At 43.7% G+C, this 22301-nt stretch overlaps 1 protein-coding gene and 1 pseudogene across 3 annotated transcripts in view; both read right to left on the bottom strand.

The window, feature by feature from the left end:
• The window catches only part of DAAM2 (dishevelled associated activator of morphogenesis 2), a 106023-nt gene extending 84034 nt beyond the window's left edge, over nt 1–21989 (bottom strand). For 2 of the 3 annotated variants that reach the window (XM_016154309.2, XM_016154312.2), the window contains exon 1: nt 21850–21989. The gene's annotated coding sequence lies outside the window, so the exon portion shown is untranslated. Of the gene's footprint in view, nt 1–18878; nt 19001–21849 lie in introns of all 3 variants that reach the window. The other variant, XM_036217632.1, reaches the window with a different exon arrangement.
• Nucleotides 8639–8757, bottom strand: LOC118605905 (annotated as a pseudogene).
• Nucleotides 21990–22301: the final 312 nt, after the last annotated feature.

Raw genomic sequence — 22301 nt, 5'->3', positions numbered from 1 at the left:
TTCCTTAAGTGTGATTCACATCAAGTTGGGGACAAAGGTGTAAGGACAGAAAAGACCCTTTGGGTCCCCCAGCGGTGGGCTTATAAGCTAATTTTATATTTGCATTTCTGCTTCAGTGTATTTTCTACGTTTTCTATAATTTCTTTTATAACCAAGGAGGGAATGTTGTTTCATTTACACTCCATATCCTTTCAAAGCTTTTCTTGATTATAACCCACTCCTCACCACTCTGCCTCTTGGCTCTTGTCCTCTGTTTTTAACCCAATAGTTTCCATGTGCAGCCACTAGTGGTTGCTTTCCCAATGTCCTTGAGCAGTTGTTCTATGCATTGACCTCAGACCCTCAGGTAGGCGAAGCTTCCCCAAAGTGAGAAGAGACATTTCCTCCCACAGAAGAGCAGAGGTCTCACTGCCTGCCATTCCTTATCCTGGGACCCACTCCCACCCCAAAACACTCACTAGATGGTTCTTCATGAAGTGAGTGGTTCATGCCAAGAGGAAGTGCACAGAAAGTGACCTACAGGTAAGAATTGTGTACATGTACACACACACCACGATCTGCCTCTTCTTTCCTTCCAAATCCCAAGGAGAATGTCATCCGGTTAGTGCCCTTGGATGAACTGGGAAGGCAAATTTCCCCAATGTGGTTTGTAAGGGGGTGAGTAGCTGGGGAGGAGGGTATCAGGGAGAGCCAATCCACTTCCATCTGGCTCTAAAATCTACACTTATTTTCCTGGACTGGACTAGGATCCCATTTCCCAATGTGAGGAATCTCTCAGTGACACACACTTTCCCCAAGAATCCTTGACTTTTCAATAAGAATTTTTGTGTATTTGGGATTCTTGGAAACAAGACAAAGACTAATGAAATGCTGGCTCTACCCTAGGTTTGGAAACCCTCTAGAATTCACAGGAGGTGGGGAGAAGGGAGGCGGGAATAGAGGCTATGAGTATGCTCTCAGCAGAAAGGAGGGCTCAGGACTGAGATGCGGGATCACAGTGTTAAGCTACAGACACTCCAGAAGCTACCCACAGACCCCCAAATCAGAAGTCCCCTCCCATTCTGTGCCTAGAAGGCTGATACCAGGAGAGTGGAAAGGTGGAGATACTGAATAATCTTTGTTGAAGCAAGAGAGTTACAACACAGTGGAAGTCGGGCAGTAAGTAGGTTGTTTGGTGCATCACAAAGGGAGAGTGTTGCAATGTATCAGGGTGCAGTACAGATAGCAAGAATCTTGGAGTCAGGCACACCTTTTTTGGAATGGCCTCTAACTAGCTTTGTGATTTCGGGCGAGGTGCCTAAACTCTCAGAACCTCAGTTTTCTCTTCTGTAAAGTGGAATAATACCCACTTTGGGGTTACTTGTGAAAATGAGATGTGCTGGAGTGTGCCAGTGCTAAGCCCAGTGCCTGGTACATAGGCCTTCAATAGATAATAGGTATTATCAAGCAGGTTTGAAGAGTAAAAGTTTATAAAGCTCTCTGTGTAGTGGGCCAGCTCCAGAAGATCTGACAGCTCTGGGGATGGTCAGACAGTAAGAAGACTTAGCTCTGTGAGATAATGGCAGCTTAAGCTCCCTCCTTCTTACGCTCTTCAGCAGCCTTCGTATGATCAAGCAGGTTTGGGCCCTGCCACTCTACCCCATACTCCAGCAGATCCTCTGACACCTCAGCTGCTTAAATCCAAAATATGAATGTATGGGTTCCAGACCACCAAAATGAAGGGATCCTGGGTCCCTCAGTCTTTCCTCAGCTTCAAAATGGTCAGGAATCATACTGGCCTCTCAGTAAAGATCAGACAACCAACACAAATTCTGCAGTCTAGAGAACTCCGGGAGTTTTTAAGCCATCCTAGAGAAAGCATGGACCTGAGTGACTGCCACCCCCACCTCGCCATACACCCCCTGCCAAGAGCTCTGGTAACCTGGGCAAACAGTCCAGGCCCCCGGGGTGTTCTCAATCTAACAGAGAAGGCAAAACACAGACATAAAAGGCTTAAGAATACAGAAAAACAAAGGAAAAGAAAATATTTTCTTTCAAAGAAGCTCATATATGCAAAGGAGCATGAGGTGATCTAAGGAATCCACATTCCACAGGGTTAATCCTCTTCTTTCTAGAGAGTGTGGTGATGGGTAAGGCTGTCACTTACTGTCACCCACAAGCTCCCCTCAAAAGTCTCCTCTCAGACCCTGTGGCCTGACTGAAAAACAGGCACTTTTGTCTGAAATAGTAAATTTACATAACCTCCCTAGTCATAGCGATGCTCAGTGAGGCTCTAGTTACAACAACAAGGGTTTAAGAACTAGAGAGTTCACAATGGCAAAGGCAGAGGGGGAAAACAAAACAAAATCCACATGAGGTTTTAATTTTCTTTAGCCACGTGAGAATGGCCTTGTAGATCCAGCTATAAATACCCAGCTGCCATTGCCACAAGATGGAAGATCATACACACACGCTTGCTCTCTCTCACACACACACACACACACACCACACATGACAAGTCCCTTCAAACAGTTCATGGGTTTAAGAATGCAAATCAATGTTTCTAAGAATATCTGCCTTAGAAGATACAGTGCTAGACTCCCCTTGCTTAGTGTCTTGCATGGAGGCCTCTGCAAACATACTTGACAGGACTTGGAAAGTTGTCCCACAGCCATCACCATGGTGGAATGTGGAGTTGTCCCCACAACACCCAAATCAAGTCAAAGCCCACCAATGGCCATAAATTGGACTGAGAGGAAGGATTTTAGACCAAATCCCTTAGAAGAAAGTAAAGAGCAGCCTGCTTGACCTTGGACAGCTTAGACTGGGTCTCCTGAAAGCAGAGCCTAAGATATATATATAGATAGATAGATAGATAGATAGATAGATATATCTATATATATATATATATAGATAGATAGATAGATAGATAGATAGATAGATAGATAGATAGATATATGTCATTTATTGAGACTGTGTTCTCAGGAAAAACCAGGATTGGAATGAGGGGAAGGAAAGAGGGCAGGGAAGGATCTGGCAAGAATGTGATTTTAGAAGCCCAGTCTTGTGCAGAATTTTAGATGGGGAACTGCACTGCCACACTGGCCCCCCTCAGGGCAGGGGAGAGATGCTTTTGTGCCGTTTTCCTTATTAGTGATTAACCACAGAATTCAGGGTAAGAGTGGGTAGAGACTGACATAACTCCAGGCTCCTCTCAACAAGGGCATTAGATAAACCAAGGACAGTCCACACAGGTGCCAGCAATTAGCTGGAGCTCCTACACTAGTTGGCGAACCAGAGCAGGGTACCAGTAGCATCTCCTCTACAAAGTCTGCAAGTCCAAGTGCTTGTTGCTTAGAATTTTCTACCACAAAGGTTTGTTGGTTGTTTTGTTTTTATTTTCATTTGCATGGGATGCTTTTAGAACTGACCTGCTGAAGAAGGAAAGGTTTGATCAATGAGGCACATGGGAACTGCCCACCTATATCTCCTCTTTCCTTCTTCCATACTAATAGTTCTCTGCTTTTGTTTAAGGCAGCAACCTGCTCTATGGTAATTTTTTCAGCTTCCCCCTAGACACTGTTGCAGTTTGAGGTCTCTACTTAACACAGGTTGGGCCAGTTTCTGGAGGGGGATTCCAGAAAAGCTTGTTAAAGAAAGCAGAATTAGTGGGCATGTATTTTTTGTGCTTCATCCTTCTCTTTCTTCTGCCTGGAATTCAGATATGAAGCTAGAGGCGATGTAGTCATCCTGTAACTGTAGGCAATGAGTAGAAAAACAAAATTTTGTCTCATTCTAAATAAGGCTAAAGTTGAGAGATAGAGGGAGCCTGGATCCCTGATGGCACCGTGGCACTGCTCGGCCAACTCTGGATTGCATATGCTGGACTTGTGTAAGAAAAATAAAGACCCTTCGTTGACAGAGCCACTCTAGTCGGGTTTCTGTACCATGTAGCTGAACACAAATCCTAAAGGATATATGCCTCAAAGCGCTAGTTCTGTGGAATGTCACAAGGAAAAATTCCTCTTTAGATAGAGGGAATACTAGTTTAAAAGTGTGAACCCAGTTTTTTTTGTTTGTTTGTTTTGTTTTGTTTTTTACTGCAGTGCTTCTCTGAGCACTGTGCTCTATGAGGGTAAGAGCAGGGGAGATGGAAGAGCATTGCTTAAATTTCTTTAACAGCAGAACTTTTTTTTCCTAGGGCCATTGTGAGAACCTGCTTTGTTAAATGCAGTTTGTGAAATGCTAGACTAGATGACCTCTTCAGATTTCTTTTCTCCTGAACGTTTCATGATTCCCTACCTGGAGGGGAGCAAGCAGATGGTCAGGTAAACAAGCAGCCTTAGCATTCGCCTTTAGTGGGACATAAGTGTGAATCAAAGAACTGAGGCCCGCAAAGCAGGTTGGAAAAAGGCAATGAACTAGAGGAGTTAGAAGACTCAAGAAGGTGCTGAGTCTTCTGGAACTTTAGAGTGCTCACTCCTCTTTCCAAGCAGGGATTGACACTCACCTCTAGGAATAATGATGATGTTGATAATAGCCAACATTTATTGAGCATTTACTATGTGCTAGGCACTGTGCTTCACATAGATGATCCCAAGCAATCCTTGCAAAAGTGAAAAATATAACTTTAGTTTGTCCATTTTACAGATGAGGAACCTAAGGCCTATTGAGAGATGTCATATGTTTATCCAAGGTCATACAGCTTCCACGAGATAGAACAGGTTCTCTCTATCCCCAATGTTTACCAACTTGTGAGTTTTCACTTGATGTATTGCTTTGCAGGTGTCCCTTACCTTTGGTGTGTACATCTCAACTCATAGACTGGATCAACTAGGAATTCTCAAGGGCAGGCCCTATACCCCAATGAATTTGGACTTGTTATTTTCTCCTATGCCACAGTGTCTAGAGACCATGTCTCTACAATGCAAGGCACTCAGTCAAGGCTGCCTCTTAGGCATTTATCACAGCCCTCACAGGAGGTGAGATAAGCTCAAGTAAGCCGTAGGGGAGGGTAATGAGTGATGCAGATGAAGCTAGAGCCAGGAAGAAATCTCTGGGAAGATTAGCTCCAGCTAAGGGCATCCTCAGCTTCATATACTCATCCATCAGGGCATTTAAGACCAACATTGTGGTGTCACTTGGCTAGGGCTGAGACCATGTCTCTAGTCATCAACCTGCCACCTGGAACCACAAGTGCAATCACTTTGAGGTAGACATACTCATGCTCTGGACTGCAAAGTATTTAGAGCATTATAAACAGCCAATTCTCGGGTCACATTCAAAACACCTTCCTTTTCAAAGCATAGAACCTTAAAGTATCTGACCCATAATCATAAATGTTGGTTCCTTTTCCTCCCAGTCCCCTTTTCTGGCTTACTCACCTAAGCCTCCTGGAGTCAAGCAGTCCACAAACATAGCCGAAACTGCCCAAAGCTATTACAATTTGAATCAAAGGGGACTCCTTATTATATCTGGCCTTTCCAGTTACATAACGAATACATATAAAAATATACAAGGTGCTGACTATTCTCTGCTGGCCTCTCTACAACTACTCCTCACCCTTCTCTGCCATGCTCCTGCCCAGGGGGCTAACCTCTCTAAAATGTGTCACCTAGATTCTTGGGTTTCTGGTGCTCAGTGGGATTTGACCAGTGGGAAGCAACAACAAGTGATTGGAGTGTGGAAAGAGAGAGACCTCAGGGTGTTTATTCCCCCATCCCTCTCTGCTAAGCTGTGGGTATGGCAGTGGTTGTGTTCCTCTGGGGCCAGAGTCCTGACAAACAGCCCCTCCTCCTCAGCTCCAACTGGCACAAGGCTCTGATAACTCCATTCCTCCCCCTCAGCCCCCAACCCCGACCCTTCAGGTGCAGGAGTGTTAACAGCATCCTGCTTTTGTTGTTCCTGGGCATCTCACCATCTCCTCTAGATCCTATCTCTCCACAAATAGCCCTCTCATCATATTCTTACCACTAAAATTCTTCTGCGAGTGCCAACTGTTTCCTGCCCAGAGCCTGACTGATAGAGACTACAGTGTACATTCCCAGAGCAACCATATATCCAGGATTTGCTCCCTAAACTCCCAATTTCCTGTATTTTTTCCTTCTAATTAAAGTGAATTATATGATACATAAATGAGCAGGAGGCAGAGAAGAAAGGCACCCCAAGCTTTATTCCCCAGTGCAAGCACCATGCTACTCAGATAAGGGGCTCACTGGTGCAGAACTGAGCACTGAGGTTCAAAGGCTCAGTCAAGGATAGAAGCTGCACAATAGAGAACAGGGCACTCAAGGCCAACACAGTGCCACTTGTATTGGTCTCAGACCAGATTCCAAGGGAGAGGGGGGTGTAATAAAGAGTAAAGCACACAAAAGAGCTGAATAGACTGCATTTCAATAAGCACCCAGAAAAGAAGTCACCATAGCTTCATTGTCAAGTAAAAGAAAGTGAAGCAATTCCCAGTGGTGGGCACTTTCCCACTTCAGGGTAAAAATGTTTGCAAGAGAAACAAAGCAGTGCCTGTAATAATGGAAGTCAGAAGGGATGGAGACCTTCATTGGCAATTATGGTGGGAGAGGGAGATTGTTTCCCCTAGGGCAATGAGAAATATTTGAGACTGTTGATCCCATGTCCTTATCAAAATGATGTCAGGATGATGGTTGTGGTCACTTGCCAGTACTAGCAAGAAATCCCCGTAATTGCCAAGGAAAGGATGGGATGAGAGAAGGCTCCAGCAATCTGCTATCTAGAGAACAAGACAGACAGTTGCTGTTTAGTTTCTATTACTATGACCCTATTTTGCATCTCCATCAATATATCAAAATAGGATCCCAACAAATCCACAAATCAGGAAAAAAGAGGTCAAGATTTTTAGTTCAAACACAGTGATTGCCTTATGCATACAGGGCCCAGGGTAGATGTTTGAAAAACAGCTCATTTGAAAATGGTCACATCTACCTAAAATTCCCCAGGTGAATCTGGAGCAAAGGGGCAGTGGCTTCATGTTCAACCTTCGGAGTGTCTATGTGCCAATGGTCAGAGGAGACAGAGTGGGAGTTTGTGCTCATTTTAAAAGATTAATTTTTTTAAAAACTAAAAATATTTTAGCTATCTATAAATATCTATAATAAAATAAATATTTTTTTATCCATCATTGAGTATAAGAAACAAAATATCACAGATGCAAATGGAGCCCCTGTTGTGTTCCTCCCTAGCTGTCCTTCCTGCCTTCCCTAGAGGAAGTCATTTCTCTGAATTTAGTGGTTATTCTAAACTGTTTTTATATTTTTACATTAATTACATTAATTACACATAAATGTTTATAAATAAAAGACAGTGTTATTTTATATGATTTCAAACATAGTAGAAATGGCATCTATCTGCAGCTTCCTTTTTCCTCTAAATATTGTTTCTGAGGTTATACTTCACTAGAACCATCTTCATTTGTTTTTTTTCTGCTGCACTCCATAGTATTCCATTCACGTATATGTCAAATTATTTAGTCTTCTGGTGGATGGTAGACATTTAAGTTGCTTTCTAGCTCTTAAAACCATGTTATAATGAACATTCCTGAACACATTTCCTTTTCGCATTCATTGGAGTTTCATAGGAGTGAAATTGCTGGGCCATAGGGTGACTGCATCTCCCATTTTACTAGATAGTACCAAATTTCTCTCTAAAGATTTTGTACCAATTTGATTCTTTGGTTCTACATCCAATGTGATAAGCATGATTTTTTTGGCCAATCTGATAAGTGTGAAATGGTGTCTCCCTGTGATTTCAGTTTATGGTATTTCCCTGATTCCAAGTAAGGTTGAACATATTTTCATATGTTTATTATTCTATAGCATCCTTTTACTGTTAGAATTACATTGGCATGCTTTATAAAACCAAAAGAATTTTCTTTTAATTTGTAGAAGCTTAAACAAGTTGGGTATTTTCGTTGCTCTCCACTGGAAAACTTAGGGAGAAGAAGCTGTGGATGCAGGCATAATGAAGCCTGTCTTTTGAGACAAGGAGTTTTAAAATGTGTCATAATATTAGAGATGAAGCACATAAAGCATAAATTCCAATAATACCTGGGTGAGGTGGAGAATACATTTTTTTAGACCTTGCCATCATTGTCTAGGAAAAGTTCAGAATGTTTTCATTGTGCCTTTCACCTGTAAGACACACAACTGTGTAGATATCACAAAGGGACTGAAGAAACCAAAGGAACCATTTGTCCATCTTCCTGTAGGAAGCATCATGCATTTACCATCACAACAAATAAAATCACTCCTCTAATAACAAAAGACACCTGGAAAGAGACTCCACAACTTCCTGGCATTCCCAAACACTCTTAAATGTACCCAAATGTCTCAAATTTGAGCTTCTCCGCAGAAGAGTATTCTTTACTCCTAGATCCTGTTAGTACTCTTAGGACCCATTTGAATATCTCCTGTGACTAGCACAAAAATGGATAAACTAGTTTGGAAATGCATGAGGGCAGGGACCATATCTTAGCCAACTTCAAAGTTCCAGGAGGCATGTGACACACACACACACACACACACACACACACACAGATAGATTTTTTTTTTTTTGCAAGGCAACCTTTGGTTGACCTCACAGATTGCAAGGACCTTGTCAGTTTACAATCCCTTATTTTTTTTTTTTACACCTATAGCACCTGGTCTTCTTAGGTGGTCTCCCATCCAAGTACTAACCAGGCCTGACCTTGCTTAGCTTCCAAGATCAGACAGGATTGGGCTTGTTCAGGGTAGCATGGCCATAGACTGACCTATATTTCTTAAGGGAAGAACTTTCTTCCATACCAAATCTTCTTTTTATGTGCTTTAAGAACAGAGCAATCATAGCAATAAACAAATCTTTTTGCTCAGGGTGTAAATGAGGTCCAAAAATACCTTGGCCATTTCTTTTCCACAAAGCCTTCCCCATCTCAAAACAATCTTTCCTCCTCTCATTATGTATTGTATCAGCACCACACAGTAACTAGTATTCCAACGGAAAGCATATTAAATAATAATTAAGATTTACTGAGCACAAACTATGTCCCAGACACCATTCTAAGTACTTTACAAGTATTTAATTTTGTCCTCAGGTGGGGGTAGGTACAAATCTGTTACCATTTTACAGATGAGAAAACTGAGTCTCAGGTAGGATAAATATTTGCCCAAGGCTACAGTTCTAGTGAGTGGTGGAATCTGAATTCGAATCCCAGACGTTTGATCCCAGAATATGCACCAGAAGCCACTATGCTACACCAAAACTACTGCTGGGCACACATAAGCCCTTAAATACTTCTTGTTGTTCTGGTAAAAAAAAAATGCAGTTGTGGGCTTAATGAGAAATTAATTATCCTTTGCATCCATATATTTGATACCCATGTCAAATCTCTATGGCCTTGAAGAATTTGCTGATTCCTTCCTTATTTATTAATAAAAGCTCCTGGTTACATGGGCTGGCCACATATGCACTATATGTCTCACTTTAAGAGACTGCAGGCCCTGGAAGGGGAATGAATTTTGCTCACCAGGAGCAAAATTCATTCCCCAGAACCTGCCTCAGTGCACAGCACCTTACACCAGTGCTTCTCAGATAGTTGTTGAACCACCACAACCATTAATAAATAAGAATTACACAGCACTTTGCAGTGTAATGAGCACTTTTCATATCCCCTGCAACATAGATTCATTTAATTCCTGTACCACAGATATTATTGTCGTTCCCATTTTTCACATGACTAAAATCGAGGCTCAAACATGCTAAATTGCTAAATCACTTATCTAAAGAAGTTCAGCTAATTAGTAGATGGCTGAAATTTCGGCCTAGATCCTGATACCAAATCCCATAGTACAATATCTTTTGCTGCTCACTTTATTCTTTGTCCTTTGCTTACATGCACACTTATATACACATAAGTGACTTATCTTGATGAACCAGTGGACTAGGAGTCAGATCAAAAAAGAGAAGAGAATCTAAACTAAGCTTGTTCTATGGACTATGAATGAATGAATGAGCACATGGATAAATGATATATACAGTCAACAAGTACTCCCTGAGTACTAACACTGTGCCTCCACCTGGATATGTGCCATCAATATCACAGTAAGGACAGCTTAGCCTTCTAGGACCTTCTAGGCTGATAGCATATGCATCTCAATGGTAACTGGACCTGTCAAGGGAAACTCACCTTGTCAGAGCCACATTTGAGCAGGGAGTTGTGTGGAGAGGGGAGGAAGAAAGTCAGGCCCCATGTCAGCATAAACAGAGGAGACTAGAGTCCATTGCATCAGGGCAAACTCTAGACAGTGTTCTGAAAGAATTAGAAAGAACTTGGACAGTCCCACTGACCAGGAGATGAGATGCCCACTCAGACTTTCAGGGAGTAAACACTTATCCCAGTTTACCTGGGACAGTGCCAATTTATGCCTACTTCCACAGTATCCTATCCAGTTAGTGGTCCTTTCATTCTTAAAAGAGTCCTGGTTTAGACAGTAAATTACATGGTCACCCTTGCCTTCCAGGAAATTTATGACTTTCTCCAACAGCCTTTGGGCAGGAAAACAATTTGGCTTCTCAAGGTCATTGAGTAGCCTTATTTCTGCTCCTTTTTACAGAATTTCTCCTTACAGCCATCACCCTATAGCTGGCACAGGTTCTAGGGGAACTGCCCCCACATCTGTGTCTGTGTTTATATCCAGTGTTAGCACTAAAACCAAAATTATTCATCATCAGATCCCAAAATGCAGGAGCTTTGGTGTCAAGCATATCTGTTTTATATCCTGACTCTGAAAGTTTCTCCCTTTTTGATCTTAGGCAAGTCACTCAGCCCCTCTAAGCCTTAGTTTCCTCCTGTGTAAAAGGGGATGATAACATCCATCTCATATCATGGGATAGCTATAAGGATTTGATGAAGTAATATCAGTAAAGACACCCAGCACAGTGCCTGGTATACAGGACATGCCTACCTCCAGCAGCCTTTCTAGAACATGTGAGCTTTCGGTTATAAAGGGCATGGAGGATATGAAGGTCTCAGGAACCCTGGTATATCACTGGGCCTCAAGCCCTTGCACTACCAAGCTGGAACTTCTTCATCTTTACAGAAAATAGAAAACATGGTACGTCCACTTCACAGAACTGGTTGGCAGTACCTCCTAAAGCTTAACACATGCATTCCTGATGACCCAGCAGTTCCACTCCCAGGAACACACCGACACAAATGCATTCACATGTTCACCCAAGAACAAGTGCACAAATGCTCATAGCAAGACTGTTCACAGCAGCTCCAAACTTGAAAACTCCTCAATTGCCCATCCACAGAACGGTGGATAAAAAAAAAAGTACGTATAGTTACGTAGTGGAGTACTACACAACGATGAGAATAAATGATCTACGCAGTATTACGCTGAGCAAAAGAAGCCAATCACGAACAAATACATATTGTATGATTCCATTTATGTGCAGTTCAAGAACAGGTAAAAGTAATCTATGGTATTAGGAGTCAGGATAATGAAAGAGTAGTAGCCAGAAGGGGCCTGAGGAGCTTCGCAGAGTGGGGGAAGTAGGGAGCTTTGGAACATTCTGTTTCTTGATATGGATGCTGGTTATGCAGACATGTTGGGTCTGTGAAAACCCACTGAGCTGCATACTTATAAATTGTGTCTTTTTCTGAATCATATCAAACATCAAAAGTTAAAATAAAATTTTAAATGGAAAAAAATTTTTTTTTGGTAGAGGATTGAGCTAAGTAGGCAGTAGATACTTCCCCAAAAGCAGTGGGATATTTTATTTAATAAACACTTGTTGAGCCCCAGCTCTGCATCAGGTTTGGTGCAAGATGCTGTGCAAAGAGAGCTAATGACATTTGGTCCTGTTCTCCATCATCATCTCCATCACCATCATCATTATCACTAACAATCTTTAGTGCTTACTATGTGCCAACCATGGTTTTCAGTATTTTTCCTCCTTTTTCCTTATTACCAAATCATGCCTCAACTTTATCTTCACAACAACCCATTTTACAGATGAAGAAACTATGGCACACAGATAAGAACTGACTTGTGCAAAGCCATCCAGATAGCAAGAAGTGGAGCCAGAATCTGAACTCAGGACCTGTTTCCTAAACCACAGCCTTATACTCAGAAATCTGGTCTGTTTATCAGCTTTGTCAGCACTTAGGCAGCCACAGACTTCAATAATATTACCTCTGTTCAGGGTAACAGTGATGGTAAATTATCAACTGTGAAAGAAAGAGGCAACTCCTAACTCTATCTCGGGGTAGCTGCCAGACCAATGCCATGTGACTAAGAACAGACTGATAAATATATTGATGGGGATTAAAAAAGAAAAGAAGAGTTAAAATGGAGTGGCCCTTCTACTGCCCAAAGTCCACAGAAACCCTGAATTTGTTTCCAACTAACTTCAAAGTTGCTTCTGGCACAGTGGAAATATTGACGAATCTCCCCACTGACCTGGAATCACTCCCTTCTCTTGCTGCCTGGTCAAGGGATCTTTAGGCTAGGGGCTGTGGTGTCTGGGAGGAAATGAGGGAGAGAGTGTTGACACTGACCCCCACGAATGTGGTCAGATGTTGAACTGTAAGTCTAGGTCCCCGAGTCTGGCATGCTGAGCATCCATCATGCAGGCAAGCTTTGCTTTGGCACTCGGGCAAGCGATCAGTGTACATAACCTGAAAGGCGGAATGTTCAGCTCACAGTGCCAAAGACCGCCTGTGCTCGGGATAAACTCGTAAGAAACAAACACCCACGGGGACAAATCAGATCTTGCAAAAAACCACACAGGCATGATGTGAATACCTATGCAGGCAGGAAGGCAGCTCCTAGTGGGTTAGCAGAGTCCTCTGAGACCACTCCCTTTATATTGCAGAAGCACCAGTAAGATGGAGCGAAATTCCCAAAGGTCAACTTGTCCAGTCTCCATCTCCAAACAAGATGGCAATAAAGCCAATTGTTCATGCTTCTACCTGGATATATCTACACCCCACAGCCTAGCATGGAGAGCAGGGACAGGAGCAGGAATAAATGCAGACTTGGCAATAAAAGTCAAAATATTTGCTCAGTCTTCTCAGTTATAACACAATCCTACTCGTAGAGAAATCAATTGTGTCTCACCTAGAAAAGATAAAATAGAACACAGGAAAAAAGTATACTTTTTTCATATTCTAACATAGCTGCCAAGGATTACCTAGAAAATAATGGACTCCTCCAAAATAGTTTCCTATAAAATGGTCACAACACATGGACAAGCAAGGGGTTATTAGGAAGGGCTCTTAGAATCAACTACCCATGAGAAGGAGGGACAAGAAGGAGGTGGCACTGTGCACAGGGAGAAGTGTGGATGCCATACGGCCTCAATGAAGGCCTTGGCCGACCCGATGGGGAGCCTTGAAGCTGGGAGGCCTTTTAGAATTTTTCACGTTGGGACAGAAGGGCCAGGCCTTCATCGCTCTCACCAGTCATTGGATACAAGTGACTCAGAAGGGGAATGTGAAACAGGAGTGACTGTGGGCAAGGCAATTCTTGAGCAGGGGCACGTCCTATGAGGGCTGACCACTGCCAGCACTGCCCATTGCTGGGAGTTGATCCGGAATGGGTAGCACAGCCCAGTGTCCATTACACAAGATTTGGACCCAGCCAAGCAACCAGAGTGTAGAGTTCACACAGCTGCCCATTACACTGCACTGCCTGGTTTGCCCCATCAGGACTGTCCTCCAAGCTAATGTATCAGTCTTCAATATTTCTTCCTGCATTTTTGGTGACTGAGGAGACTAAAGGAGGGAAGGCTAAATCTAATGAAAAGGGGGTGGGGGCAGCCACAGGACCCGATGTTCAACAGCTTCCCTAGGGACAAATGAGGGCCACATACGACATGTAGTCATACTCTAGGATGATCAGCAGGCCTGGTACATCACTCACTCAGCTTGAGTGCCAAAGCAAAGCTTTCTTATGAGCTCCAAAGACGTAGATGCGTGGTATGTCACTCAGAGACCCAATCTGATGATCGGCCAGGATGAAACGACATTTAAGAACTGACCGATGGAAAAATAAACATCTCTACAAAAATGGCATGATCTCAAATATATAGAGCTATATATATCTAAGCATAAAGAAATCAGGGGAAAAAAAGAACTTGATCCATTGTGGGAATTACCTTGATATATGTCAAGGGGAAGAAAACTATGCTACAGAGTGATGTGCACAGATTCAATTTCAGTGGAAAACAAACGAGATCCCTCTCTACCTATATACATACCTGTAGGTATTTGTATGAACAAAGAAAAATATACGGAAGGATATAATTCTAGGCAAGTAACATTAATTATCAGGGTGTGGAATGGGTAGAGATTGTTTTCCACTTATCTTTTTGTACCTCTGCATGTCATTCATTCACTTGTTTAAGCAAAGAAGAATTACTTTCATAATTTGGAAAAATCAGATAAAGAATACATTTTTAAAAATAATCAGCATATCACATGTGCACAATAGAGTCCTATATAAACATACTATTTCATTCCCCCTCCACCTCCTCACTTTAGGAGGTAGCTCCTAAATGTCCATTTGGGGTTGATCAAAAGGCATATTTAATTCAAGGCCAGGATTTTTCTGTGCCCTTCCCTTAATCATTAGAGAACTTCATTTTAATATTATTCCATACACAAGCTATATTTGCCACCAAAATAAATTGCTCACTAAAATCTATAAAAATTATGGAACACATTCTATAGTAAAATGGCAATGCTGTGAATTATCTGCTGTTTGCTATTATCCATGACCATGCTTCTCTCTATTACCATGCTAATGAAAGCTGACCATAGCAAGCTAACTCCCAATTATCTTGGCACATATACATAAAAAGCCCAGAGAAGCCAAAACCCAACTTTTCACCACATGTGCTGACAAGAAGTCAAAGAATTGGTTTTAAGTTTCTTCCATCTTTCCCTGTCCTTGGCTGCCAGCTAGAAGAGGTATCCCAAAGGGCAGGAGCCACCACAGAGTAGAGGGATGAGGACACAAAGGGTCCACTTAAGTCTTTAAACCGGGTAGCTCTTCTCTATCTGGTTAGCTATGGGATTCACTCTTGCAAACCCATCAGCACCTGGGCAATTCTTACTCACTCATCAAGAGTTAATTCAGGTTTCATTGCATTGAATCAAGGGTCCAATTGACACTGTTTGACTACCAGGTGTGGACTCTACAATGCAATTTGACTTTCATGAGCTTCAAAGACGTAGAAGGCAAGATGGAGATTCACTCCTTTCTTGACTATAATGCAATGTGTTAAATGTTATGGCAGAGCTGTGTGCCAACTTCATGGGAATAAAGAGAAAGGAGTGATTGGGGTGATCTTTAAGAGGGAGTTTGAGAGAGGGGGGACCTGAGCAAGGCTGGCATACAAGTAGACCAGAAAGATAAGGATTAGGGAAGGGCCTTTCAGAAAGAACTATAAACAAAGGTATAGAAGTGGGACCTTCTTGTGACCAGATTCAGTACAATAAAATCTAAGTTACCCCTTGAGGAATGATGGAGACAGAGAAGTCACCCATACAGGAGCACCTGATCTGTTTTATCTTAACAAGACACCATTTACCTCAGAAACCTCACATCAGTTTTTCTTCATCACACCAGCTTACTAACTCATTATTTTTTTCCTACACATCCCTTATTCTGTTTGTGATACTGGATTAGATTTGACTTTGATCTAGTCAGTTTTTGTTCTACTAAGTTAATTGCAAGTAACTATAACAACAACCATCATAGCAAGCGCTGATGTCTCTTGAGTGCTTACTCTAGGTCAAGGGCTGATAATCCACGCAACTATCCTAAAAGGGAAACAGTTATTATCATCTGTGTTTTTCACATAAGAAAACTGAGACTCAGAGAGGTAAAATAATATGCAAGGTCTTACAACAGGTAAGTGGCAGAGCCGAGATTCAAACCCATATTTGTCTGATTCTAGAACCCATATACTTAACCACAATATTGTAATGACTCCCCCTAAGGAAGGGGTCTCCAACCTTTTTGGCACCAGGGACCAGTGCTCCTATGAGAATCTAATGCCTGATGATCTTAGGTGGAGCTGAGGCAGTGCTACTAGCTCTGGGGAGCAGCTGCAAATACATATGAAGCTTCATTCCCCCTCCTGCTGCTCACCTCCTGCTGTGTGGCCCAGTTCCTAACAGGCCAAGGACCAGTATCCATCTGCAGCCTGGGGTTTGAGGACCCCTGCTCTAAGATATACTTGTTCCAATTTTGTCTGAGATCCAGAGCAGGAGCCATCAAACTTTTTCTGTTAAAGGGCCAGATATTAAATATTTTCAGCACTGTGAGCCACATGGTCTCTATTACAACATGAAACTCCTCCCTTTTAGTGTGAAAGCAGCCACATACTACACATAAACAAATAGCATGACTGTGTTCCAATAAACCTTTACATAATAAGGTGACAGGCTGGATTCAGCTGTTGAAATTGCTGGTTCCTATAGCAGCTTATTCATTCATTCATTTAGCCAAAATGTATTGAGTGTCCTTGTGCCCTATGCTATTGTAGGTTCGGGAGATACAGAGAGAACCAGGCAAGTCCCCACCTTCACGGAGCTTAAACCCTAGCAAAGTCTTGCCAGTTTGTTTAACCTATGCCTGATATCCTGGGTCCTAACTTTGATACAGTACTCTTCACCCTTCCCTTGGACTCACTGGAGGGCCTGTAGAACTTTCAGTGCCTACCCCCTACTCTCCAGAGAGCCAGCTTAATTGGTCCAGGGTGAGCTCAGGTATTGATAGCTTTACAAGCTCCCCAGCTGATTCTAATGTGCAGCCAGGGCTGCAACCCACTGCTTGAACTCTCCTTCGCCTCCTGTTTCTTACCTATAGTGTAAATTAAGGGAAGACTTTTAGCCTATAGAGTAGGAGCCATAAAATGTGGATAATACCAATCTCATAGGATTGATATGATGATGAAATGAGGCCATGTACTTTTCAAACGGTAGACCATCATACAAATGTAAAGTATTGTAGTCACTGTGCCATTATTATTAGGTTTTAATGTTATATACTGCCTCAAGGATTTCTCTCCCCAGTTTTGACCTTCACTCTGAACCAAAACAGTGTTTGGGGTTTCTAAAACAAGCTCTATGGAGAGCTCACCAATAGCCCAGGTTGATGGGTGAGTGAGCTGATGGCCTTCCTTTTATTCTAGTAGAGGGTCACATGGGACTGTCATTGTTTGGCATGGAGAGTGCTGATCTGTGCTCCGCTTTTGTATTAAAGGTCTCCATCTCCAAGCTGAGATAGCTAGCCTTTGAGCACTGTTGTTAAGCCTTGAATAAATGGCTTATTTACTTTGACCCATGGACAAATGTCCAAACATATGTACATTCATGAGCTTAGAACTAGAGAGGGGAAAGGCATTTTCAACATTTTCCGAGCACCAAGCAGTTTGCTATGTCCTTCTCATATATTATTTCATCTTCGGAACAACTCTGAGAAGTGAAAATAGTTATTATTCTCATTTGACAGACAAAGAGGAATCAGAGAGGTTGAACAGCTTGTGACCTGGCAGGGCCAGAACTCAAACCTGCATCTACTTGGTTCTGAAGCTCTTTCCATAGAACCACAGGGCACCCTACAAATAATTGGGCTCCTTTTTGGCCAGGATTAAAAGAGATAGAAAACTGCCTAAAGTTTAATTTTCTCAGGTTTTTCTTTTCTTTTTTGAAGGGGGAGCCCCAGAAAGAAGTCCATGACAGCTGTTAATGCCCACAATCTGATAAGCCTTGCACAGCATTAGTGTGATACACACGTCCAAAGAAAAGGCATTTTCCTCCCTACACAGCATCTTGACAGTGCAGTTTTATAACCTCATAATGAAACAAAAAACAAACAAACCAAAAAATGTGAGAAGAGAGAGAAATGGATACTGCCAGGAATGAGGAATTCACTGACCCCCAATCTGGGCCATCTCAAGAGAAGTTGGCCACTGGCTGAGCCTCTTAAAAGCTGAAAAGTCATTCCAGGCCATGGTTAAAGAGAGAGCTCGAACAAAACAGAAACAAATGTGATCCTCAAAGTCTTAAATGTCAACTTGAAGGATAACTTAGAAGCTCTGAGACTGGCCAAGAGAACCTGCAGCTGCTCTCTCTAGCATCAGTTGATTCTTCGGTCCTTGGATTAGCTACTCTCCTAGACAGTGTATCAATCTGGGGGCAGTCTCCCCACACCACGCTTACTAGAGATGTTCACAGTGGGCTAAAGCTTCCATTTTTTTACAATCCATCAGATTTTTCCCTTACCCTGACCTCAGTACCTTGAGGAACAGTGGCTGCCTAACCAACTTCTGACCTCATATTTGTTCTTCAAGACTCTGGTTCATAATCTTCCTGCCCCAATCCCATCTCCCCACCCCAACCATACACACACAACCTACTCTGTTGCCCTTCTCCCTCCTGAGAGAGCTCACTCACACACGAGTGGTTTCCAGGCTAGATATCAAAGATGCCTGGTGTCTCCTCCCACTTCTCAAGATAATGGGGCAGGCATGCTCGTGGATAATCCCCAATAGCCACCTTTTCTAGAAGGAAGAAGTAAAAGTGACTTGAGCCCTAGAAACTCCACTCATGGCAGCCTTCAATAATGGAAAACACATTGCTAGATTTGGGGAGAGGTCCTTCCCCAACAACACAGTCTCCTGATGACTGAAGACTGAAATTACAATAGTCCCTTTATTAAGGGTCTCCAGCATTCCTAGCTCCATTTTAGTTCTTTTGCATAAATATCATTTTTTTCTAATAACCTTGTGAAGTAAATATCCTAATTTTACAGATGAGGACTCTGAAGCTCATAGGAATAAGTAACGGATCCTTGATGACTAATCCTTACCCAGAGCAGTGCTCCGAAGCCTGCACTCTTTCCATTGTGAAAGGCTTCATTTGAAGTCCAGAGCTGAAGGACACAGGATCCTCGAACAGAGAGACTCTAGCTGTGGAGATCTAGAAGATCATCTGGTTATCAAAGCCAAGGACAACCTCTAATTTGTTTTCTGCCAGGTGTGTTTGCCCTTTGGACCTTCAGGGGAGCCTAGAAATACATCCTAATACTCTGATCTCAGACATAGTTGAAGAGCTAGCCAGAGCTTGAGCTCATGGAAAGAGCAATGAGAAGTCTTCATCATCAGCTTAAGCGTCAGTGGCCTGGGAATCTGTCCCAGGTCTCAAGTTTGTGAAATGTCTCCCAGGGCAAACCCAGAAAAGTCAGGATTCCACTGATTCTCTGAAGAAACCCACATAATGAAAGACTTGAAAGCCCAATTTTCTTCTTGAGGAGCCCTGCCTTTCTGGGAGTCTATCTCCAATGGATGCCCTCTGTCCCTGGATATTCAGCTTTCTCTTTGTAAACAGTGGGAATGAGAGCGAACATTTAAATTTGTTCCTTCCACTGGCTCCACTGAAACCAAAGAAGCAAGCCTCGGTTCCATCGATTATCCTTGTGCCCTCCTGACTATCAGCACTTCAGTTTGCCTTCTTCTTCACCCCTGAATCCAAGGCTCTTCAGTGACGGACACCTGTTTGGGTCTAAAACTTTGGAGGCGGGAGGTTAGGAAAGAAGACCGGGGAGGGAACATGTTCCCACAGAAAGCGGTAGCCTTTCAACCTCCCCCACACTCATCAAAAGAAAAAATATCCACAGGCCTTCCTACTGGTCCTGCTCTCACATCCTCCCCCTTTCCAAAAGCCTGACTTTCTTCTATGTTCTAAGTTCCAGAAGTTTTTCTCCTCTTTTTGTCCTGATGGGGGCACGAGTATTCCCTCAGCATCCCAGGATCTGGAGGAAAAGCTCTGAAAACTCAGCTAGGAGCTATGCACCAGAGCATGCAACTACGGGGCAGCAAGACAATAATAGCACAGTTGTTTTTTTTTTTTTTTTTAAGGAAGAAATGGGGGTCAGATGCAGCTCCCAGCACAGATGAGAAACGGGCTGCTTATGCTTCCATGCCTGAGGCAAGGACCACTCACGACACAGTCACAAATGCATAAACATGTGCCTGCACGTGCATCTCACGGGTACCCTGCTACCTCTGTTTAGACACGTGTTTATACTGCTATTAAAGTGATTTCCTTCTTCATTTCACTTGAGTTGAAGATGTACTCCTGAAGTTAAGTGAGTCTATTTCTGACATAGTGCTGTCTGCTCAATCTATTATAGCACTTCCCTAGGGGTCAATTTGTATAATTTAAAAAATCCATCCTAAATCTCCAACTTCCTGTAGGCCCATTTTGATATCCAGATTTCCTCCTTGTCCCTTCATTCTCTCATTTTTCTAGGACACAGGGAGAGTCCAGTAATCTTCCTCCCACCCAAACATTGTAGGTTGGCTCTATTGCAAAATACAAAACCAGAGACCAGGCTAGGGCAAAGCTGAAAGGGCTCTCTTTGTGGTCACTGGTTTGTTGAACCCAGCTACTGACATCCAGAGCCATGCATTGGGCAATCCAGGGTTGCTGGGTCCACACTGTGGGCGCACCCTTTCCCCCCACTCTTGAGAGAGTGAGCCATAGCCCCCTCTGCATCCTCAAGACAATCCATTCCCTCCATTAGCTGGCTTTCCAGAGAAATCCAAGAAGCTGACACCGAACTTGGAAGAGGGGAAACACAAAACTTCAAGATTTTCAAAGATGGGAAGTTGCTTTCATTCGCATGTCAGCTTCAAGAAAAACCTCCAGGGCTTCTTTCCTAGAGAGGCGTGATTTTCCTTGCCACCTTCCCAGGAACTTTGCAAATCTACCACTGAAATGTGGAAAAGTGGCCAGAGCAGAGAGAGAAGAGTTAAATCAAGCCCAGACCTCAGCAATCTGTGTTCAATTTTGATAAAAATCTCTCTCCCTCTCCCCACCGCCCTCCTTCCTCCACTCCACAGCTCAGACATGTCTCTTTATGTTATGAGCTTGCATCTTGTTTGGGGCACCACGGTGCTCCCAGAGGACCCGGCGCGGCCCGCACTGTGGGCACATGTGGCAGACACATTCATCCCACTCCTTGAGCAAGGCTGGACACAGAGCCACAGTGTACTGGGGACCACCTCTACAATCTTCCTCCTCCTCCTTACTATTACCTGCCTCCTGACCAGACCCTTCCTTCTCATTTAAGTTAAAGTCCCATGGACTGGCAATGTCAGGGCCACAGCAGGAGAACTCGCAGCAGCCACAGGTACTAAAGACCCCAGAATCAGGACCCCTCTCCTGAGATGCTCCTTTTCTTGTTCAAAGTCCTATTGCCACTGAGAGCAAGAACCTCCAGCTCCCCCCTGCCCTGCCTGCTGGCCAGAAGCCAGGCTTGCAAGTGGGAGTTGGGGGCTGGTGAAGAGTTAAATCACGGGAATGAAGGCACAAACTGAACAGGGGAAAGCCACCCACCAAAAAGTTGTCAGTTTGGGGGGGTGGGTACCAGCTATGTTTGTCCACTTGTGACAAGGAATCAGATTTCAAAGCCACAAAACAAACGAACAAACAAACAAACAAAAAACAATTTTTAAAGTTTTCCAAAGACATTTCCTGTGTCCAGATGTGCAAATACCGACGGACGGACACACACACACACACACACACACACACACACACACACACAGGCGCGCACGCAGGCCCTGGGAGCCCACTCAAGGTCCGGTGGCTCCTGCAAACACTTTGGAGAAACAAAACAGGGAGCCTGTGGAGCCGCTGCCTTTCCAATCCCCTTTTCACACTGTGAAGAAAGTAGAGGGTAGAAAAGTGGAGAAGTGCCCGCAGAAAGCCTCCCCAGCCCGGCCCCCGCCCCACGGACAGACGCGAAGCAGAAGAGACGGGGCAGCTGCACTTACTCCGAGGACCCCATGGCGGGCGCCGCTCCCTGCAGCCCGAACCCCGGCTGCGCGCTCGTGGCCGCTCTCCCGCTCCGCTCGCTGGACTCCGCTGTATTGAGAGCAACCACCGCCGCCTCCCCGCCCCGCCGGCCTCGCTCCCCTGCCCGCCCCGTTCTGACGTCAGGCGTCTTGGAGCGGGATATTTATGGCAAGGATACTCTGAATTTTCCCTAGGTAGAGTTCTGATTGCAGTTCCTTGGGATTTGTAATTTTCACACTTTGAGACAGAAAGGAGGGGAGGGAGGAAGGGAGAGCACAGCCGGCAGGGCGAGGCAGACAATGAGGGTAGCTGTTTCCAGCTTTGGCAAGGAGCCTTCTCAGGGCTCCCTCTGTTTTGGAAACATGTAAGGGTCAAGGAGGCAAAAGTGGCGACCTGGGCAGTAGGTTTCTCCTTGCTCCTCCAGTGGGCA

The sequence above is a fragment of the Rousettus aegyptiacus genome, unplaced genomic scaffold (genome assembly GCF_014176215.1).
Source record: "Rousettus aegyptiacus isolate mRouAeg1 unplaced genomic scaffold, mRouAeg1.p scaffold_m13_p_1, whole genome shotgun sequence".
In the NCBI taxonomy this organism is placed as follows: Eukaryota; Metazoa; Chordata; class Mammalia; order Chiroptera; family Pteropodidae; genus Rousettus; species Rousettus aegyptiacus.
Note: the sequence above shows the minus strand (reverse complement) of the source record. Positions and strands in the feature narration are given on the sequence as shown.